At 38.4% G+C, this 21,379-nt stretch overlaps 1 non-coding gene across 1 annotated transcript; it reads left to right on the top strand.

Moving 5' to 3' along the window:
- The first annotated feature begins 598 nt into the window (after positions 1–598).
- On the top strand, positions 599–702 carry LOC148548733 (small nucleolar RNA R71). Its single transcript, XR_015898000.1, has one exon. It is a non-coding gene; the product is annotated as a small nucleolar RNA R71 (small nucleolar RNA).
- Positions 703–21,379: the final 20,677 nt, after the last annotated feature.

A 21,379-nucleotide genomic window follows, 5' to 3' on the forward strand; every position in this document is an offset into this window, starting at 1 on the left:
AGAGAATATGGTTGCTAAGTCAGAGTGGCTCTGCTTAGAATTCTCTATCTGTTGCTGAGAAGATGATGGAAAAGGTTTGCTATTGCTAAACCTATTTCTTCCACCATTACTATTGTTGAAGCCTTGTTGAGGCCTCTGTTGGTCCTTCCATGAGAGATTTGGATGATTTCTCCATGAAGGATTATAGGTGTTTTCATAGGGTTCTCCCATGTAATTTACCTCTTCCATTGCTGGATTCTCAGGATCATAAGCTTCTTCTTCAGATGAAGCTTCTAGATACTACCTGTTGCTGCTTGCATTCCAAACAGACTCTGAGAAATCATATTGACTTGCTGATTCAATATTTTGTTCTGAGCCAATATGGCATTCAGAGTATCAATCTCAAAAACTCCTTTCTTCTTATTTGTTCCATTATTCACAGGATTCCTTTTCAGAAGTGTACATGAATTGGTTATTTACAACCATTTCAATGAGTTCCTGAGCTTCTGCAGGCGTCTTCTTCAGGTGAAGAGATCCTCCAGCAGAGCTATCTAATGACATCTTGGACAGTTCAGACAGACCATCATAGAAGATACCTATGATGCTCCATTCTGAAAGTATGTCAGAAGGACACCTTCTGATCAATTGTTTGTATCTTTCCCAAGCTTCATAGAAGGATTCACCTTCCTTCTGTCTGAAGGTTTGGACTTCTACTCTAAGCTTACTAAATTTTTGAGGTGGAAAGAACTTTGCCAAGAAGGCATTGACCAGCTTTTCCTAAGAGTTCAGGATTTCTTTAGGTTGTGAGTCCAACCATGTCCTAGCTCTGTCTCTTACAGCAAAAGGGAAGAGCATAAGTCTGTAGACCTCAGAGTCAACCCCATTGGTCTTAACAGTATCACAGATTTGCAAGAATTCAGCTAAGAACTGATGAGGATCTTCTAATGGAAGTCCATGAAACTTGCAATTCTGTTGCATTAGAGAAACTAACTGAGGCTTAAGCTCAAAGTTGTTTGCTCCAATGGCAGGGATTGAGATGTTTCTCCCATAGAAGTCAGGAGTAGGTGCAGTAAAGTCACCAAGCACCTTCCTTGCATTATTGGCATTGTTGTTGTTTTCGGCTGCCATGGCTTCTTCTTGTTTGAAAGTTTCTGTTAGGTCCTCTACAGAGAGTTATACTTTAGCTTCTCTTAGCTTTCTCTTCAAGGTCCTTTCAGGTTCAGGATCAGCTTCAACAAGAATGCCCTTGTCTTTGCTCCTGCTCATATGAAAGAGAGAAGAGGAAAGTATGGAATCCTCTATGTCACAGTATAGAGATTCCTTGAGGTGTCAGAGGAAAAGAAGAATAGAAGGAGGAGGTAGAGAGGAGAGAATTCGAACTTATAGAGAGAGTCCGAATTACTGATAGTGGAGGAGTGTTAGTCCTTAAATAGAAGGATCTGAGAAGAGGGGAAGAATTTTCGAAAACAAATTAAAAAGACTTTGAAATAATTAAAAAAAATTAAAAAAAATAGTTGGTGATTTTTGAAATTTAAAATTGAGAAAGTAGTTAAGTGATTTGAAAAAGATTTTAAAATCAGAAATAAATAGAAAAAAAAACTATGATTGAGAATTAATTTGAAAAAGATGTGATTGAGAAGATATGATTGAGAAGATATGATTGAAAATCAAATTAAAAAAAAGAAAGTTTTAAAATTAAAGTTGATTACTTGGCTAACAAGAAATTAAAAGACATGATTCTAGAATTTAAAGTTTGATCCTTTCTTAATAGGCAAGTAACAACTTGAAACTTTTTGAATTAAATCATTAATTGTAGCAAGGATTTTTGAAAATGGAAAAAATGGAAAGAAATTGATTTTGAAAAGATATGATTGAAAAGATATCATTTGAAAAAAATTTGATTTTGAAAAATTATGAAAATTTGAAAAAGATTTGAATTAAAAACAAAATCTTCCCTCTTGTGCCATCCTGGCGTTAAACGCCCAGAATGGTATCCATTCTGGCGTTTAACGCCCAAAATACTACCCTTTTGGGCATTTAACGCCCAGCCAGGTACCCTGGCTGGCGTTTAAACGCCAGTTTCCTTCCTCACTGGGCGTTTTGAACGCCTAGCTTTTTCTCTGTAATTCCTCTGCTGTATGTTCTGAATCTTCAATTCTCTGTATCATTGACTTGAAAAGACACAATTTTAAATTTTTTTTTTTGAATTTTTAATGATGAGAATTAATCAAAATGCAACTAATCATGGAAAACTAATATTAAATCAACAATGCATGCAAGACACCAAACTTAGAAGTTTGTATACTAAGGACTATAACAATTTGAAAATACATATGAGAAACAACAAAAGACACAAAACAAGAGAATTTAAAGATCAGAGCAAGGAAATCATCAAGAATAACTTGAATATCAATGAAGAACAAAATTCATATATTCGAAAAATGCAGAGAATAAAACATGCAGGACACCAAACTTAAAATTTGACACTAGACTCAAACAAGAAACACAAAATATTTTTGGCTTTTATGATTTTATAAAATTTTTTTGTAATTTTTCGAAAATTAAGTGGGAAAAGAAAATAAGGACTTCAAAATTCTCAATGAGAATTCCTAGAATCATGCAATGTTAGTCTAAAACTCCGGTCCAGGAATTAGACATGGCTTACTAGCCAGCCAAGCTTTCAGTGAAAGCTTCGGTCCAAAATACTAGACATGGCCAATGGCCAGCCAAGCTTTAGCAGATCATTACGTTCAACAGCAAGATTGATAGAAATCAACAAGTCCTTGTGATGATAAGTTGAAACCTCGGTCCAAAAGATTAGACATGGCTTCACAGCCAGCCAGACTTCAACAAATCATCATGAAACTCTAGAATTCATTCTTAAAAGTTTTGAAGAACAAAATAATATAATTTTTTTTTGAAATTTTAATTTTTTTTTTAAAATAAATGATGCCAGGGCATTTTGGCCAGTTTCACTGACCTTTTCTTTACTGTTTTTAAGGTAGTTTCATGCATTTTCTTAGGAAATAAGCTAGTTTTGGGTAGATATTCACTTACATCTTGATTCAAGCAAACATTGTGAATTTTAAATTATTTCATGAGAATTTTGCATGAATTATATGATAAATTGGATGATGCATGATTCTATGATTAAGAGCAAGACTTTGATGCACTTTGTTTGATTGATTTCAGGCCAAAAGAAGAAGAGAAGAAGCCACGTTAGTGGCTACTTTAGTTACACTAACGTGAGCACTAACGTGGAAGGAAGGAAAGCCACAACGTTAGTGAGAAAAGTTAGTGGCATTAACTTTGAAGAAAGGGAATGGAGCCAACGTTAGTGACACTTAACATTATCACTAACGTTGGACCAAGATCATGAGTGGCCACATTAGAGTCCATGTTAACTTAGTTAACGTGATCTCTAACGTTAAGAAGAAAAGGGGGAAAGCCAACGTTAGTGACACTCAACATTGTCACTAACGTTGGCCAAAGCACATTAAGCCACGTTAACTCCCACGTTAATCTAGTTAACGTGGAAGCTAACGTGAAGAAACAAGATGGTCGACAACGTTAGTGACACCCAACATTGTCACTAACGTTGGAAGCACACAAGCCCCCACTAAGCCACGTTAACTCCCACGTTAACCTAGTTAACGTGGAAGTTAACGTGAGGAAGAGAAGTTGTCGACAACGTTAGTGACACCAAACATTGTCACTAACATTGCCAACACAAGCCACAAAGGGCCACGTTAACTCCCACGTTAACTTAGTTAACGTGGTAGTTAACGTGGGCAAAAGTCCCACCTGGCAGCCTGACCATGCCTTCTTCAGACACGCATAACTTGAGCCACAAAGCTCCAAATGAGGTGATTCCAATGGAATTGGAAAGTAGGATTCCAGAGCTTTCCAAGCATATATGGCACTACATGGTTGACACTAAATTTGAGGGAGAAAACCTGCCCCGAAAGTGCAATGATGAACATGGTTTCAGCCTGTATTTTGGCCAACTGACCTCTTCACCTTCCAAGAAGTATTACTCGAGTTGTAGAGCTCCAAATGATGCGCTTCCAAAGGCATTGGAAAGTAGACATCCAGGGCTTTCCAAAAATATATAATAGTATGGGGTGGACAGTAAGTTTGAGCTTCAGAAACAGGAAAATCGCTAGCGTTATTGGCAATCAACATTTCCAGTAACGTTGGCATATATGCCAGCGACCATGTCCACTTCAAAGGAGCATAACTTGAGCTACAGAGGTCCAATTGAGGTGATTCCAGTTGCGTTAGAAAGCTGACATTCAAAGCTTTCCAACGATATATAATACTTTATAGTGAGCATGAAATTTAAGTACAAACAAGAGGCATCCTTTAAGCCACAAAAACACCAAACGGGCAGCAAGTACAACGTTAGCCACAATAACTTTAGCACTAACGCCACACTTGTAGCGTTAGTGTGGCTAACTTTAGCACTAACTTTAGCACCTGGACCTCAACTTAACTCACTTCTCTCTCAAGTCTACTTCCAAGCTCAAGCAAGCAGGCCCACAATTGTCAACCAATCAAGGCCACAAGAAGCATCTAGAATAGGAATTTTGATTTAATTGTAATTTGCTTTTAATTTCATTTTGTAATTTAGGAGAGCCTATATAAAGGCCTTAGTCTTTATGTTGAAAGCATTCGGATACAGAGGGGGAATTCTGGAATAGGGGATTGAAGAGGGGTCTTCGGACTCCCTTCCCTCACACACTTTTCCTTCTCTTTCTTTTAGTTGTAATTTTCATTTATGAATTTGAAGTTTTATTTTCAGTTTTTATCTTCATCTTTACTTTTCTGCACTTTCTTTCTTTTCTATTTTTGTAGAGCAATGATCAACTAACTCTTTACATTGGGTTAGAGAGCTTTATTGTGATTCAATGGATTAAGTGTAGTTCTTATTCTTCTTCTTTTTTCTTTCTTCTTGATTTTACTTGAAAGCTTTCGATCTTCATCCAATTTGGTAGTGATCTTGGAAAAGAAACTATTCACACTTGGATCTCTTCTGAACCTTGAAAGAGGAATGAAGAGATCAAGCTAGAAAGGCTTTCTCATTCTGGACCAAATTGGGTTTGGATGGATATGTGACTATAATCCTCTCAATACCTGATTTGGGAAATGCATGTGGTATAATCAGTGGCCATACTTCATCTCTTCTCATGAGCTATTGACCAAGGAATTGGCTATTGATCAAGATTTGAGAGATTGAATTACAAGAAATTGTAATTCGATCACTTAAGATTGCCAAGGAGATCAATGAGTGCATTGATTGAGGAAGAGATGAGAATGAAATTGATCCGGAGGATTGCAATATCTCTTGATCCCAATGTTCATTTTATTTTTAGTTCTTACATTTACTTTTCTTGCCATTTTACTTTTCTGCACTTTATTGCTTTCTTTACATTTCTGTCAATTTATATTTCCTTGTTGCTTATCACTCCAATCTGATTTGTCTAACTAGGATAATCAATTAACCATTGATTGCTTAATCCGTTAATCTCTGTGGGATTCGACCTCACTCTATTGTGAGTTTTACTTGACGACAATTCGGTACACTTGCCGAAGGGAGATTTGTTGAGAGACAAGTTTTCCGTGCATCAAGTTTATGGCGCCGTTGCCGGGGATTAATTGTGATTAACAAACTACCGGTTGATTGATTTACTAGATTAGACACTTTTCTTTTGTCTTTATTTTCTTTTATTTCTTTATTTCTCTTGCTAACTAACTCTTTGTGATATTGCCTCACTGGAAATTTCCTCATATGTGACAATGGAGATTCCAATTTCTTTTGGTGATTATTGTTTGAGACAGAGCTTTTTGCAGGAAAGAAAGGAGCATCCATCATATTTTAGTCAATCAAATTTCATGGAAAACTCGCCACCACCACAGAATGATTCACTTTACTATGCTCATGGTGGGTGGGAGTATCAAGAACATGAAATGGGGTGCTTCCCAGGGTCACAAAATGGTCCATATTTTGATGACTTTGATCACTACTCAAGCTGTGCCTGGGAAGATCATAATCAAAGAGATTTTACTCATTCATACCCCATTCATCAAGAGCCATCACCTCTCAATTATACAACCTCACCTCTAAGTTTCACATGCCTAAATCCTTCATCATTTGAGTATGCCTCAGCACAAAAGTCTATCCAAAATCCATAAAATTCATTTTACCATCCACAAAACTCAATCCACTACCCACAAGAGTCATACCACTTTCAGAACACAAAACCACAAAACAACCAATTCCATTCACAAACCAACCCCGCCCAACCATTACAACCTACCCAACCACCTTTAGATAGACTTGCTAGGATGGAACTCTTCATGGAAGAGCTCAAAAGAAGTAGAGAAGAAGAGAGACTCGTTAGGATAGAGCTCCTCCTTGAAGAAATAATAAAGACAAATGAAGAGGAGAAAATAGCAAGAAGGGACCATGAAGAAAAATTGAGACAGAATGCACAACTCTATTCTGAAGAACAATTCGTTGAAGAGCTGAGAGCACAAAGAGAGACCACTTCACTCTCTCCAGAAACAGAGGAGTTCATTCAAAGATCAAGAACAAATGAGGAAGTCAATCAAGGGAGCCCACACTCCAATGAAACAGAGAGTTGCATAGAAGGTGAGTTCATTGAACCACCAATTCAAGAAGTTCTTGATGAAGAGGATGCTCCACCCATCATACAATACCCAAATCCTGAAATCAAGGTGGTAAAGGCAATCAACATGAACACTAACAAAAGGATGGTGACCAAGAAAAGAAGGACAATATTCATGAAGAAGAAAAGGTCAACCAAAAGCCATCCCACCCCCACCCCAACAAGCAAGTTTACTCAAGCTAACAACAGAAGAAGGCTTGCTGGGGAGAGGCACTCAAAACAAGGGGCATTAACTGGCTCCTCTTTCCTCTTGAGGTCATTCCTCTTAACAAACTGGAAGAAGAGGAAGAAAGTCGTGAACAACATGTCAAGCTAATGATATTAAAAAGAGCGCTTGTTGGGAGGCAATCCAACCGTAGGTAACATTTTCTTGCTTTGCTTAGTTTACTTTCAATAATTTGGCATATGATTGCACTCTAAGTTTGGTGTTGCCATGCAACAATTTGATTTTCAATCTTCACTGGGTACTTGCAACATTCTAAATTAACAGTGGCACACTAAGTTTGGTGTTGCCACTTAACTTTCATGCAAAGTACCATGCCAACACCACTTATTAATGCAATCACATTGTCTCTGTTTTACTTCTTATGCTTTTGTTGTGATCCATAATCTTGCTTGCTGAAACACATGCATACTCACACTTTATTTTAAGACATTCATGATCCATCATAAACTCTGTCACCACTGTTTTAATTGTTGCTTGAGTATAAGCAATCATTCTATGTCTGGTGTGGGAAGGGGAAGAATAGGAGGAAAAGGGCAACAACAATGAAGATAAAATACAAGGTGGTAAAGTTCCTTTCTCCTCTTACTTATTTCCAGCACTTTAATTTGCATGATTGTCTTCTATGTTCTTTGTATGTATGTGTGCTTTCTCCTTGTGAATAAGCATGTCAGTTCTGTCTTTTAAACATTTTATTGATTAAGGTTGTGTTTTCTAGTCTGAATGTCATTACTGCATCCTTACTTTGCTTACTAGTATGCTTGTCCCTTTGAATCAAATAAAAAGAGAATGAGTGTTTTTAAAGACCAGAGTAGAGTTCATACTATGGAGTAAGTTCATGAGTTTATGGTGTGGTCATAAGTTAGCTAAGTTGGTTCAACCAGAAGGTGGGAGGACAACTATCTGTCATGAATACTGTGCTTGAGAAACACCCCATGAGACTAGCTAAATAAGAAGATCCTAATAAGAAAAAGGGAAAGAACAATAAAGGTTGAAAAATAAAAGAAAAAGAGTAAGCAATAAGGCTAGGCACCAATGGTTTTAATCTTAAGGCATGTGTCTGTGGTGCTCCTGTGTGAGGGATCTACTTGGATGAATAAGCTCTTAGGGGTGCCTTATCACTTGGTAACTTGGGTTAACTAACTCGGGATTATCAGCTGAAAGTCCACTATCAAGAGTAACCCTCACTACAAAGCATTTAGTAACCCAAAGAGGTGCTGGACACCAAGGTCTCAAGAAAAGAAAATAAATAAACTATATGCCTGTGGTGTGTATGTTTGGGGGAGAGACTTGAGCAAGTAAGTCCTTAGGGGTGCTTCAACACCTAGCACCTTGAACCAACTGGTTCGGGAGTGTTGGCTGAAAGCTTATTTTAAAGAGTTGCCCCCTTACAGAGCACTTAGCTTGAAGAACACAAATAAGCCCTGAAATGACAACAAAAGGATCAATGAATAAAAGTCTCATGGGATGCAATCACAGTGAGTATTCTAGGACATGATAAAGGTCTGAAAGCCAGGAATGAACCTAAGTTGCTATGCATGAAACCAACATAAAACCAGGGACATGACTTCCACAAGAATGACTCATTTCTCTTGTCATTCCATTCATCATTCTCTTGTTCCAATACTTGCTTAGGGACAAGCAAGCTTTAAGTTTGGTGTTATGATGCCAGGGCATTTTGGCCAGTTTCACTGACCTTTTCTTTACTATTTTTAAGGTAGTTTCATGCATTTTCTTAGGAAATAAGCTAGTTTTGGGTAGATATTCACTTACATCTTGATTCAAGCAAACATTGTGAATTTTGAATTATTTCATGAGAATTTTGCATGAATTATATGATAAATTGGATGATGCATGATTCCATGATTAAGAGCAAGACTTTGATGCACTTTGTTTGATTGATTTCAGGCCAAAAGAAGAAGAGAAGAAACCACATTAGTGGCTACGTTAGTTACACTAACGTGAGCACTAACGTGGAAGGAAGGAAAGCCACAACGTTAGTGAGAAAAGTTAGTGGCATTAACATTGAAGAAAGGAAATGGAGCCAACATTAGTGATACTTAACATTATCACTAACGTTGGACCAAGATCATGAGTGGCCACGTTAGAGTGCACATTAACTTAGTTAACGTGGTCTCTAACGTTAAGAAGAAAAGGGGGAAAGCCAACGTTAGTGACACTCAACATTGTCACTAACATTGGCCAAAGCACATTAAGCCACATTAACTCCCACGTTAACCTAGTTAACGTGGAAGCTAACGTGAAGAAACAAGATGGTCAACAACGTTAGTGACACCCAACATTGTCACTAACGTTGGAAGCACACAAGCCCCCACTAAGCCACGTTAACTTCCACGTTAACCTAGTTAACGTGAGGAAGAGAAGTTGTTGACAATGTTAGTGACACCAAACATTGTCACTAACGTTGCCAACACAAGCCACAAAGGGCCACATTAACTCCCACATTAACTTAGTTAACGTGGTAGTTAACGTGGGCAAAAGTCCCACCTGGCAGCCTGACCATGCCTTCTTCAAACACGCATAACTTGAGCCACAAAGCTTCAAATGAGATGATTCTAGTGGCATTGGAAAGTAGGATTACAGAGCTTTCCAAGCATATATGGCACTACATAGTTGACACTAAATTTGAGGGAGAAAATCTGCCCCGAAAGTGCAATGATGAACATGGTATCAGCCTGTATTTTGGCCAACTGACCTCTTCACCTTCCAAGAAGTATAACGCGAGTTGTAGAGCTCCAAATAATGCGCTTCCAAAGGCATTGGAAAGTAGACATCCAGGGCGTTCCAACAATATATAATAGTATGGGGGTGGAAGCTAAGTTTGAGCTTCAGAAACAGGAAAATCGCTAGCGTTATTGGTAATCAACATTTCCAGTAACGTTGGCATATATGCCAACGACCATGTCCACTTCAAAGGAGCATAACTTGAGCTACAGAGGTCCAATTGAGGTGATTCCAGTTGCGTTAGAAAGCTGACATTCAAAGCTTTCCAACGATATATAATACTTTATAGTGGGCATGAAATTTGAGCACAAACAAGAGGCATCTTTTAAGCCCCAAAAACACCAACTGGGCAGCAAGTGCAACGTTAGCCACAATAACTTTAGCACTAACGCCACACTTGTAGCGTTAGTGTGGCTAACTTTAGCACTAACTTTAGCACCTGGACCTCAACTTAACTCACTTCTCTCTCAAGTCCACTTCCAAGCTCAAGCAAGCAGGCCCACAATTGTCAACCAATCAAGGCCACAAGAAGCATCTAGAATAGGAATTTTCATTTAATTAAAATTTGCTTTTAATTTCATTTTGTAATTTAGGAGAGCCTATATAAAGGCCTTAGTCTTTACATTGAAAGAATTCGAATACAGAGGGAGAATTCTGGAATAGGGGATTGAAGAGGGGTCTTCGGACTCCCTTCCCTGACACACTTTTCCTTCTCTTTCTTTTAGTTGTAATTTTCATTTATGAATTTGAAGTTTTATTTTCAGTTTTTATATTCATCTTTACTTTTCTGCACTTTTTTTCTTTTCTATTTTTGTAGAGAAATGATCAACTAACTCTTTATATTGGGTTAGAGAGCTCTATTGTGATTCAATGGATTAAGTGTAGTTCTTATTCTTCTTCTTCTTTCTTTTTTCTTGATTTTACTTGAAAGCTTTCGATCTTCATCCAATTGGGTAGTTATCTTGGAAAAGAAATTATTCACACTTGGATCTCTTCTGAACCTTGAAAGAGGAATGAAGAGATCAAGCTAGAAAGGCTTTCTCATGCTGGACCAAATTGGGTTTGGATGGATATGTGACTATAATCCTCTCAATACCTGATTTGGGAAATGCATGTGGTATAATCAGTGACCATACTTCATCTCTTCTCATAAGCTATTGACCAAGGAATTGGCTATTGATCAAGATTTGAGAGATTGAATTACAAGAAATTGTAATTCGATCACTTAAGATTGCCAAGGAGATCAATGAGTGCATTGATTGAGGAAGAGATGAGAATGAAATTGATCCGGAGGATTGCAATATCTCTTGATCCCAATGTTCATTTTATTTTTAGTTCTTACATTTACTTTTCTTGCCATTTTACTTTTCTGCACTTTATTGCTTTCTTTACTTTTCTGTCAATTTACATTTCCTTGTTGCTTATCACTCCAATCTGATTCGTCTAACTAGGATAATCAATTAACCATTGATTGCTTAATCTGTTAATCTCAGTGGGATTCAACCTTACTCTATTGTGACTTTTACTTGACGACAATTCGGTACACTTGCCGAAGGGAGATTTGTTGAGAGACAAGTTTTCCGTGCATCAATAAAATTTAAAAAGCTTTAACATAAAATAAAATTACCTAATCTAAGCAACAAGATGAACTGTCAGTTGTCCAAACTCGAACAATCCCTGGCAACGGTGCCAAAAACTTGGTTGCGCGGGGATAGAGATACTTACGTAATTTATTGGTGAGAATTTCAGATAAGTGTATGAAGATGCTTTGTTCCTTCTGAACCTCTGGTTTCCTATTGCCTTCTTCCAATCATTCATACTCCTTTCCAAGGCAAGCTTATGTTGGGTTTCACCGTTGTCAATGGCTACCTCCCATCATCTCAGTGAAAATGGTCCAAATGTGCTGTCACCGCACGGCTAATTAGCTATTGGTTCTCGATCATGTTGGAATAGGATCCATTGATCCTTTTGCATCTGTCACTATGCCCAACACTCGCGAGTTTGAAGTTCGTCACAGTCATCCCTTCCCAGATCCTACTCGGAATATCACAGAGAAGGTTTAGACTTTCTGAATCTCAAGAATGCTGCCAATTGATTCTAGCCTATACCACAAAGACTCTGATCTCATGGAATGGAAGGCTTGGTTGTCAGGCGAGGAAACCATGCGTCCTGAACCAGGAGGCTAAGAGATACGCACTCAAGCTATTGCAAGTAGAACGGAAGTGGTTGTTAGGCACACGTTCATAGGTGAGAATGATGATGAGTATCACGAATCATCACATTCGTCAGGTTGAAGAACGAGTGTATATCTTAGAGAAGAAATAGGCTTGAGTTGAATAGAAAAACAATAGTACTTTGCATTAATTCATGAGGAACAGCAGAGCTCCACACCTTAATCTATGGTGTGTAGAAACTCCACCATTGAAAATATAAAAGAACAAAAGGTGTAGGCATGGCCGAATGGCCAGCCTCCCAGAATGGGTTCAATCATTAAAACATGATTCCAAGATTGATTGAAAGATGAAAATACACTAGTAAAAGGTCCTATTTATAGAAAATTAGTAACCTAGGGTTTACATAAACGAGTAAATAATGCAGAAATCCATTTCCGGGCACACTTGGTGTGTGCTTGGGCTGAGCATTGAAGCTTTCACATGTAGAGACTTTTCTTGGAGTTAAACGCCAGCTTTTGTGCCAGTTTGGGTATTTAACTCCAGCTTTTATGCCAGTTCTGGCGTTTTGACGCCAGAATTTCCATGCTGATTTGGAACGCCAGTTTGGGCCATCAAATCTCGGCTAAAGTATAGACTATTATATATTGCTGGAAAGCCCAGGATGTCTACGTTCCAACGCAATTAAGAGCGCACCAATTGGGCTTCTGTAGCTCTAGAAAATCCATTTCGAGTGCAGGGAGGTCAGAATCCAACAGCATCGGCAGTCCTTTTTCAGCCTCTGAATTAGATTTTTGCTCAAGTCCCTCAATTTCAGCCAGAAAATTACTAAAATCACAGAAAAACACAGAAACTCATAGTAAAGTCCAGAAATGTGATTTTTATTTAAAAAATAATAAAAATATAATAAAAACTAACTAAAATATACTAAAAACATACTAAAAACAATGCCAAAAAGCGTATAAATTATCCGCTCATCATTTTTGCACCAAACCAAGCATTCCAAAACTCCAAACAACTACCAAAACACCACAAAACCTTATTTAACACACTAAACTACCAAACAAACTTAACAAATCAATCAAAACATTAAATTAAACCTATTTTACCAATATGTACAAAAGAGAAAAATAAAAGGATATTACCATGGTGGGGTGTCTCCCACCTAGCACTTTTGTTTATTGTCCTTAAGTTGGACTTATGGGGAGCTCCTCATCAAGGTGGCTTGTGCTTGAATCCATCCTTGAACATCCACCAATGCTTGGACTTCCATTGTGCTTCATCATTCAAAGTTAATAACGCCAAGCTTTGATGGAGTTCTTCACAAACCATAGGCTCCCAAAGTTTATCTTCCTTGTGCGATCCGGGATCCCACACTTTGTTTTCACACCTGTCCTTGAGTTGATCATGGTGATTTTCTCCGGGTGGCAAGAGAGATGAATTCTCATGGAAGCACCAAACTATTCTCCTAAACCCATTCAATTGGGCACTACACCAATCCATGCTTCTCAATTTTGAGCTTCCAACCATAATGATCCTAGACTTACAATGCCAACCACTAAACATCCTCCTCTTTTGCTTAATTCCAGAAAGTGCTCTAAGTTGGCCATCCGTCTCAAGCAAACCATACTCAAGCTGGATAATAAAGCTAAGAGTTAAAAGTTTTACCCACTCAAATGAAAGATTGGATGATAACCTAGGTGGAAGAGTTCCCAATGATCTTGACAAAGCACGCTCCACTCCCGTCCATCCTCTTCTAGAGTTTTCCACCACTTGGCAAGGTTCTTCGAGCTTTACCTCTCGCCAAGCTTCCTCAAGTTCACATTCTTCTTCACCAATTTCTTCTATTTCTTCCCCATCACTCTCATCATAGATAGGAGGTTTAGTGAAGTCTACCTCGTCATCAATTCCAAGTATAGTGGGGAAGGATTCCTTAAATTCAAAAGGATCATATGTTAATGTGGAGTCATCATAAATAGGAGGGCCTATTGATTGGAACACTTCTTCCAATTCTTCAATCACATTGTGTCTTGGAGGTTGTGCACTCTCCTCCTCAACATCAACTTCAAACTCCATGGAAGAGGGCTCTTCAATTTGTGATTCCTCTATGTACTCAACATATCCTAAGGCTCCAACCACTACTTTCTCTTGTTCAATAATCTCTACCTCATTCTCTTGTTGCATTTCTTGCTTTAACTCCTCTTCTTCACCTTGGAGCTTCAAGTTCACTCCCTGACTAAGCTCCTTGGTTACTTCTCCACATTCAATAATGGGAGTGCCTTGATCACATAGGCTTAGGCGGGATGAGACTATGTTGCCAACGGCTTCTACCATGATAGCCATTTTCGTTCTTAACTCCTCAAACTTCTTTTCGTCCTCCTCGTGTCGCCTTAAGATATGAGATTTAAGATCTCTTAATTCTAGCATGTGGGCTTCATCGGGATGTGATGGTGGAAAAGAGGGTTCATTGTTTGAGGGAAGGTTGTTGTAATTGGAAGGTGGTTCATATTGGTAAAATCCTTGAGGTGGTGTGTGTGGACTTTGTGGTCCATGGGAGTATTGATATTAGAAAGGTGGTGGTTCTAGATATGGTTCATATGGTGGTTGGTATGGTGGGTATGGGTTGGGGTCATATGGAGGTGAATGGTGGTATGAGGCTTGTGAGTATGGTGGAGGGCTATATTGAGGAGGGGATTCATATGTATGTGGTGGTTGTGGCTGAAAATCACATACATTAGATTGGTATGCATTAGGATAAGGAGTATACCCATAAGAATCAGAAGAGTAGTCACGTTGGGGTGGTGCTTGGATGGCTCGGGTGGAAATAAATGCCCTTTGGTCGTCGCGCATCTCCGTGAGGATAGTAGTCATGTCCCCAATCACTCTTGTCAAGCCTTGATCTCTAAATCCTTGATGCACATCCTCATTAAAGCTTCCATTTCCTACAACATAGTTTGAACCAAACTCATAGCCAAAGTGATGAGAATTCATGATGATAAGATAAAATAAAAACAAAAGCTAACAAGGAATAAGGAAAACTAAATCCTAAAACTAGCAAAAATCAACAAGAAAACCCAAAATCAAGCTATTTACAATATATACAATAGCCAATAACATAGCACCATTGCAACTCCCCGGCAATGGCGCCATTAATTTGATTGCAAAAATTGTTGTCGGTCTAGATTTTCTTCTCAAAGAAAGGGATTACTTCGTTGTAAGCATAGCTCTAAACCAACAAACAACTCTCACATCAAATTAAAATATGGTTTTGTCACAAGTACAAACCCCAAAAAGAATTAACCGAAGTATTTAAACTCCGGGTCGTCTCACAAGGAATTGCAATGAAGTGTATGCTTATTGGCTATGAAGTGGGCAAGGGGATTTGATTGATAAAAGAGCAAGAAATAAATGACAAGAAAAGTAAATCAAGCAAGTATTTAAAGAAGACAAGTAAATAAGAGAAAGCAAGTAGTAAAGAGAGAGACATTCATGGCAAGGATTGAGAATATAGGTTTTCTATCCTAGTCATACAATGATTAATTCATTAAATTTAGTCAACTCCAACAAATGGAAGAAGGTATCATGTCATCTTCACATAGGGAGAATGTCAAACAAGACTAATCAATCATATCACAATAATAAATAAGAATCTATCTCATTACCTCATCCTCAAAGATAGAAGAAGGTATCATATTATCTTCACACTCGAAGAAAGTCTAACAAGACTAGCTAATCTCAATCCAAAGGTCCTAATCAATCCACTAAGTGAATTAGCAAGAGATTAGAGTTAATGGAAACAATATTAGCTAACAACTCTAGATCACCAACATGGGTTGGATTTTCATGACTCAAGATTGCCTAATTAATTTTTCCAAGCCAAGAATGCTCAAAATCTACTCTTAGGTCCAACCAAGCATTTTGTCAAACACTTGGTGGGTGTAAATGGAAAGCATGGTAAATATGCAAGAATTATAAATCTACAAACTACCAATTGCAAGGAGACAAGATCAACAACTCAAATTCACAATAAAAGGCATCAAACATCAATTACATTAATAGAAAATCCAAATCTAACAAGTGTTCATCAATCCTAAACAAAGAAGCATGAAAAGGAAAATTAACAAGAGGGAACAAGAAGATTACATCACTAGAGCATGAAAATGTAGAAGAAACAAGATGAAAGCAAGGAATTAAACATGGATCTATGATGCAATTAATCCTAGGAACCATAATTCTAGAGAGAAGAGGGAGCTTCTCTCTCTAGAAACTAAGCTACATGATGCAAAAACTTCAAACAATTGCTCCCCCCTTTGCCCAAGCTTGAATTCTGCATGAAATAGCATTAGAAATGAGTTATATTGGGCCCAAAATGCTCTAAAAATAACTGGCCACGAGTTGCTTTTAGTAAATCACATGCGCCAATCGGCGCGCATGCGTACAGTGCGTGTGCGCATCTCTAGACGTCAAGAAACTATGACAAATTTTATATCATTTTGAAGTCCCGGATGTTAGCTTTCTAACGCAACTAGAACTGCTTTATTTGGACCTCTATAGCTCAAGTTATGGTCGATTGAGTGCGAAGAGGTCAGGCTTGACAGCTTTGCGGTTCCTTCATTTCTTCATGAGTTCTCCCACTTTGCATGCTTTTCTCCTCACTTCTTCCATCCAATACTTGCCTTATGAATCTAAAATCACTCAACAAACATATCAAGGTATCGAATGGAACTAAGGTGAGTTAAAATCACCAATTTAAGTGCCTAAAAAGCATGTTTTTACACTTAAGCACAATTCAAGGGATAATTACAAAACCATGCTATTTCATTGAATAAATGTGAGAAAAGGTGATAAAATCCCCTAAAATAAGCACAAGATAAACCACAAAATTGGGGTTTATCTCCTTACCTTGAAGGAAAGCTTTGGATTATTCCTCAGGAGGATCTTTGCAAATGATGAAAACTGCTCAAGAGGCACATGATCTCATAGACATGGTGGCCAACAATGAGTATTTCTATTCTTCTGAGAGGCAAGCAGCTCCAAAGAAAGGAGTATTTGAGCTTGAAGGAGTTGACACCATACTGGCTCAAAACAAGCTCATGCACCAGCAACTCCAACAACAGATTGAAATAATGTCAAAGATAATGGATGGATTGCAACTTGCAGTAGTAAGCACAACCAACCAGCCATCAGTGGTTTGGGGACAGCAAGAGGAAAATTATGAGGAGCAGCCACCTGAACAAGTGCAATACATGCATAATCAGAGTTTCGGATCAAATGACTTCCATGGAGATACTTATAATTCATCATGGAGAAACCACCCCAATTTGAAATGGGGAGAGAACCAAAACCAACAACCTTGGCAAAGAAATTCAAACCAAAATAATGCAAGAAACACAAACCATCAAAACACTAACCAAAATCCATATAGAAGATCACAAAACAACCAACCCCAATCTAACTACTATCCACCCAACCACTCATCCACTAACCAAAACAACCATCATTCATCTTCAACACCCCACAATCAACCACAGCCACCTCAGGAATCTCATAGGATCTCCAACTTGGAGATATTGATGGAGAAGATGATGAAGCACCAGGAATTGACCAACAAGAACCATGAAGCCTCGTTGAGGAACTTAGAAAGGTAGATTGGCCAGTTGTCTAAGCAAGCACTGGCTGAGAGGGCAACCAATACATTGCCAAGTGACACAATTCCCAACCTCAAGGAAGAATGTAAAGCCATTCAACTAAGGAGTGGAAGAACTTTGGTAAATGACAAGATGCCAGTTGAAAAAGAAGCCACAAAGAAGCCAATAAAGGATGACAAGGCCAGCAGCAACAAAGAACAAGTGACAATTGAAGAAAAGAACCAAGAAAGGCTCAAGGAGAAGGATGAACCTCAAGCTTCAAAAAAGGAGAAGGAGGTCATAGAGGAACAGTCACAAGGACATAAGACAATAGTGAAGACATACACTCCTTCCATTCCATATCCTCAAAGATTCGACAAAGAGCTGAGAGACCAACAGTTCCCTAAGTTCCTAGAAGTGTTCAAGAAGCTAGAGATCAACATCCCACTTGCTGAAGCTCTAGAACAAATGCCTTTATATGCAAAATTTCTCAAAGAGCTCATCAACAAGAAAAGGAATTAGAATGAGAGAGAGACAGTGATCCTGACACAGGAATGCAGTGCATTGGTCCAAGAGGACATTCTACCAAAGCTCAAAGACCCTGAGAGCTTCTACTTACTTTGTACCATTGGTAACACAGCCATTGACAAAGCACTCTGTGATTTGGGCTCTAGTATCAACCTCATGCCTCTGTCTATGATGAGGAGACTATCCATAGAAGAAGTGAAGCCTACGCAAATGTCATTGAAGCTGGTGGATAGATCCTTGGTAATTCCTGAGGGGGTGATTGAGAATCTCTTGGTTAGAGTTGGAAAATTCATCTTTCCTGCAGATTTTGTAATCCTAGATTTAGGAGAAGAGGAAAATGACTCTCTGATATTAGGAAGACCTTTCCTGGCAACAACAAGGGCCATTATTAATGTGGAACAAGGAGATTTAACTCTGAGGGTAAATGACGAGAAGATCACTTTGAATGTCTTCCAAGAAGCACAGCATACTGTTGAGGAAAAAAGATGCATGATAATTGAAGAAGAAGACTTACAGTGGAAGGATAAACCCATCGAAGAGCTCATCAGCTCATCTACAAAGCAAGAAATGAAGAGTGGAAAAGAAAAAGAGGGCAAAGAACATGTAAAGGCTGAAGAGAAAAGGCAGGAAGGGGCTGAAGAATTGATTGTTGAGAAGAAAGTCCCTGACATAAAACATGCTGCAAAGGAAAAGGGACAAGTGAAGAAAGGAAAGAAGAGTAAGAAAAGAGGTACAAAAGGGTGGAAGAACAAAAAGATACCAACTGAAGGATTCTCAAAATGGGACCGAGTGAGGTTGATATACCAGCAGTTGGAGACAAATCCACAAACTAATGATTACTACACCATCAACAGGATACTCTCACTGGAGCACATGGAGATTGACCATCAACGTACATGCAGAAGGCTCACTGTGAGAGGGGACAAATTGAGGCATCACAATCATCAACCACCCTAATAAGGGACCAATGTCAAGCTAATGACAATAAAAGAGCGCTCCATGGGAGGCAACCCATGATTTTATATTCTTATTTTTTATTTCAAAATTACTGGTTTTTCTAGCATAAGTTTGAGCTATCATGAGTGGATCTAAGAATTGCACATATCATTTTAGAGCATATTCTTGACTCCTAAGTTTGGTGTGCCTAAAGGCACTTTAATATAACTTGTCAAGCATGATTGATCATAAAACTATTCTAGGATATATACTTATCCCTTCTGTTTAAGTATATAACCAAACCTTAAGTTTGGTGTCTGTATATGCTGTGAATTTCAAGGAAGTCAATTTCTACTCAAAGGCTCAAATTTATGAATAGACAAATCATACGTTGCATTAATTTATGAGTTTATGGTAGCATGGTAGCAAATAAAAGTGTTCCTTAGAATTAATATATTAATTATGGTAGACATTCGTTAGATTTCATATAAATCACTTAGAAGAAAACAAGTTTGGTGTTCACCAAAATCTTGTTTAATTTCTAAGTGGCATGGTTGATTATTCATAAATAAGGACACATAGCAACATTTTTTTTATATATGTAGTGCACCATCACCGTGTTGAAATCCAAAGTTTAAGCTTACTATACTTTAATTCACGTGGATAGGTACAAGGAAGATTGAGAAGAAAACAAAAGGGGGCATGCACGGTTGTCACAAGATCAAAAGAGAGTCACATGTGCCTAGGGAGGTGTGCTCTCTTGAAAAACAAAATCTGCATAACTTTGCACTTTGGAGGCCGAACTACATGCAACCAATGGAGGGGCAATCCTTGTTCTCACTCATCTTCACATGCAAACCGTCCACTTCATGGATCCACAACAATATTTTTCTCAATCCTCACCCTTCATTGCCAAACAACCGAGCTAATGTTTCCCTCCAATAATCCCTTCCAACTCTTTGCTTTGTTTCATGCTTTAGCTACAATCTGATAGTAGCTCTTCTTAAGCTCACATAACCATTATTCTCTTCATATATTCATCCCACACACTTTTGCCTTCTTCGTGTAAATCCTCCATAAGGCCTACATTACTCTTCTCTCACACAAAAACACCACACACCACCCTACCTTCCATTTCCTCCCTCACAACCGAAGCCCGTCTTCCCTTCTTCTTTCTTTTCTTCTTAATATATGGCTTCCTCAAGTACTAGAAGAAGAAAAAGGAAAGGAACCAATGGTGGCCGAACCACCAACCTATGATACTAAGAGGTTTAAGTCTTCATTTGATGAGTTAAGGTATTATAGGCTAGTGGTAGCAAAGAAAGTATTCCAGAGACAGGGTTCAAACTGAAAGATGGGGAATATCCCATCATGAGAAGGATAGAGGCAGAAAGGAGATGGAAACTTCTTTGTGAGCCACTCACAGACATCAGTGCAGTCATGATCAGAGAATTTTATGCAAATACTATGAGGGCAAGCAAAAATGACCCTCCCTATAAGAGCTATGTTAAGGGGGTTGAGGTAGATTTTAGCCCACCATCTATTATGAGAGTTCTACAGATAAGGGTGATATCATATGGAGAACCCAGTTATGAGAAAAGATTGCTGGGTGAGAATGACCCTGATGAGATATTAAATGGGTTGTGTCTTGAAGGCAAGGATTGGAAAAGGGACTCAGAAGGAGCTCCAAGCGATTTGAGAAGAATAGATCTCTTACCAGAAGCCAAGGGTTGGTATGAGATTGTGAGAAAATCCATCCTCCCTACCGCAAATACATCTGAGGTCACCATCACAAGAGCAATTCTGACCTATTGCATACTTAGGAGAGGAGAAGTCAATGTCCCATAGCTCATTGTGGATAGTATTCAAGAAATAGCTGAGGATACTGGTAAGAGTAGACTTGGTCACCCAAGCACTATTCTGAGGTTGTGCAAAAGAGCTGGAGTACTCTTTGAGGATGAAAATACTGAGAAGGTAAAAGGAAGCAGAGGGATCACAAAGCAAAGCATGGAGGGAGTGATAAACCCCTATTTTATAGTTTATCTTGTACTCAATTGAGTGGATTTTATCAATCTTTCATACACTAATTCATACAAAATGCATGGCTTTACAATTTCCTTCCTGATTTTGTGCTATGATTGAAAACATGCTTCTTTGGCCTTAAATTTGCTATGTTTAATCCTTTCTTATTATCATTCGATGCCATGATATGTGTGTTAAGTGTTTTCAGGGTTTATAGGGCAGGAATGGCTTAGAGGATAGAAAGGAAGTATGCAAAAGTGGAAGGAATACAAGAAATTGAAGGAACTGCTAAAGCTGTCCAGCCTGACCTTCTGATACTAAATCGACCATAACATGAGCTATAGAGATCCAAATGATGCGTTTCTAGTTGCGTTGGAAAGCTAACATCCGGGGCTTCGCAGTGATATATAATTTTCCATGGCTGTTCTGAAACCAGGTAACGCGAACGTGTGGATC

This window comes from Arachis ipaensis, chromosome B8 (genome assembly GCF_059453495.1).
Source record: "Arachis ipaensis isolate K30076 ecotype BB chromosome B8, ASM5945349v1, whole genome shotgun sequence".
NCBI classification, from domain to species: domain Eukaryota; kingdom Viridiplantae; phylum Streptophyta; class Magnoliopsida; order Fabales; family Fabaceae; genus Arachis; species Arachis ipaensis.